Here is a 3,230-nt window from a genome sequence, read left to right as displayed (position 1 = left end):
AAGGGATTAGAGTATACTAAACTTTACACATTATATAGGCTACACTAACGTGACATTTAGGCGGTTCATTTAACTATTATACGTGATGTACATTTTTTGGGGGTGGTTAATGAAAGTGTTCCAAAACGCGACATTAATTGGATATAATGTATATAAATCGGTTGTAACAAAACGGAAAATAAATGAGTCGGCGTTAGTTGTAAATATAGCGAATAATAAATACTCTCTCTCGCATTATTTCCCCCGGCGGGACATTGGTAAAAGTACGGACTTAAAACGCAAAAATCCTGAGATTCAATTCCCCGCGGTGGACACAGCAGTGTGGCTTTACTCTCAAACAAACACAATTATCACGGTGTTAAATTGAATAATATTAAATACTCGAATAATAAGAACGATCTAAATAAATCATTAGAAATATATATGGTCTCAAACTTACTTTTGTATATAAAATCGGGTTCAGCGGTTAATAAGTCTATTTTTTGAAATTATATTAAAAGAAAGATAAATAGGTGGCAGCACCATTCATTCTAATTGATTGACCGATTTGTTTTTTGCCATTATGTAAAATTTTAGAAAGGTATACAACAGTACAGTACGGTTTTTCACTGTTGTTCCTGTCCTGATAATGGTGAGTATATAATCCACTGAAACCCGTAAAAGTTGTTAGATAGGGCTTGGTTCCTTTGATAATGATTTTTTTAAAGTATTGTTAAAATTTTAACGTTGTCGTATTGAGTTTTTCATAACCCAATTTTGTTGTTATTATTTGAATACTGTGGCTGTACGATATACTACTTTAGTTACTAACATAACCACCGACTGCAATCATTATTTGATTCCTATGATTTCGTCATGAATGAGTGTAATTCTTAACTAAAGATGGTGAAAGTATTTCTTCTGAAAAAAAAAAAGAACTTGCAGAGCGTTATAAATATGTATACAGGAAACATTAACAACAGGAATATTAACATGAAATGGATATGACCAAAAACAACTTTCTAATCTGAAGGGGGGGGCTAAACTGTTTATGCATAGCATTATATTGAAATAACAAATTACATTCTACATTTCTAATTTGCTGAAGTTGTCGAGTTCGTTAAGTATATGTGAAACCATACAGCTTTTACTTAACTATTAAGTAATAAGTGAGACATTTCTAACTGACTCGATTAAAAACAGAAAAACTAATGACATGGAAGAGGTTTTCGTCCAAAGAAGTGATAAAGATAGTTTTTATCATGTATCAAGAGTATCATGATTATATGGTTTTAAAACATTTAAATGATAAAGAAACTCATAAAGATATGTTCTCCAAACATATTCCAAAATTTATTAATAAAGTAAAATAATAAATCTAAAATTTAAAAGAAAGAAAACAGTTATTTGTTGAGTAATAATAAACTAGGAATATTTTATGTATTACCCAAAATTCATAAAAGTAAAGAAATTTTAGAAAAAGAGAAGGTTGAATATGTTTCGATAAAGAATTCTCCAAAATTGTCTAGAATACCAGTTATAGGTGAAAGAAAAACCAAGGTAATTGAGCCATTGAGCTCTATTATGGACATAATTCTAAAAACATGTAAATCTAAAGTACAAAGTTATATAAGAGATTATACTGAGTTATATTAATCACTTACCAGAGAAAATTGGTAAGCATTATTTTAATATCATTACATGTTGTTTCTTTTTATTCAAGTATTAAACATGAATATGGTATATTATTTAGATAAATATCCAGATTTATTACATCCACTTTTCAATAAAGAAGTGATAAGTGGAGGTTTAAACCTTATTTTAAGTAATTTTTACTTTGTTTGTAAAAGTAATATATATAATTTAATCTCTGAACGTCAATAGGAACAAAAATGACTCCAACTTATGGTCCATTAATGATGAGATATTTTGAAATTCAAATATTTATTAGTTTATTAAATTCTTTTGAAGGTAGTTACTTAAAGTAAAACTGGAAAAGATTTTTATATGATTGTTTTTTTTTATCATGGAACAGAACCTTTGATTTTGGAATACATTTTGTAAAAAGTTGAATCAAATTAATCCTTATATAAAGTTTACTTTTGAAATATATAATTTAGTTTCATTATCTATTTTAGATATATGGATTATAAAAGGTAAGATTGAAACGGATTTATATCAGAAACCCATTAATATAAACCAATATTTAGATATTTATAATAGTCGTCATACATACAAATTAATAATTCCATTTTGTCTAGCTCAAGGAATTGTTTATATTATTTCTAGCCCAGAAGTTCAACAACAAAGATTGATAGACTTAAAATCTTACCTTAGGAAGCGTCATTATCTACAAAATGCAATAGAGAGAGAGGTTTTAGTTAAAATTAAAAAGGAAATTAATGATAATCATAAAGATACTATTTAAGAATAAATTAATTCTTTCATAATAACCCATTGCTCTGGAGTTCAAATTGATATTAACGATATCAAAACAACAACAAAAAAAATCAAATAATTTAAGATACAGCTTTAAAAGCTAGGTTTGAAAATATGCAAATCATATTAGCACGAAAACAACCTAAAAGCTTATATGCTATGTTAATTCAGAAAAATAAACTAATTTGATGAAGATAGTTTCTCTGCAATGAACCAAATTGTTGTATTTGTGAGAAAGGTTATATTACACACATTAAACATATTACAGGCCCTATTGGAGAGAAAATAAATTTTTTATGAACTCTAGATTTAGTTGTAATTCATATAATGTTATTTATGTATTATCTTGTATTTGTTGTAAGCAAATATATGTTGGAGAAACAGAAAACTTATGCTTAAGAATAAATTTACACAAATCTCATGTCAAAAATCCAAATAACTTTTCATTACCTCTTAATAAACACATTAATAAATGTATTGTGGAAGCCCCCTAGTGGCACATCGGTATGTCTGCAGACTTACACTACTAGAAACCGGGTTTCGATACCCGTGGTGGGCAGAGCACAGATAGCTCCTTGTGTAGCTTTGTGCTTAACTACAAACAAACCGTTTCTATAGAACAAAACAAACAACGCTGGTTTTTGTTTATAATTGTTAGACAGTGCGCAGTAAATAAATCAGAGAATTTATTCCTCGTCTTCAAATGACACTTTAAAACACTATAAAATCTCTGAATGACTTGACAATTATATATATATAATTAAAATATTATACTACAGAATAGCTTCAGTTAACTTTTCTATAATATCCCT

Source organism: Limulus polyphemus, unplaced genomic scaffold, assembly GCF_000517525.1.
Source record: "Limulus polyphemus unplaced genomic scaffold, Limulus_polyphemus-2.1.2 Scaffold388, whole genome shotgun sequence".
In the NCBI taxonomy this organism is placed as follows: domain Eukaryota; kingdom Metazoa; phylum Arthropoda; class Merostomata; order Xiphosura; family Limulidae; genus Limulus; species Limulus polyphemus.
Note: the sequence above shows the minus strand (reverse complement) of the source record.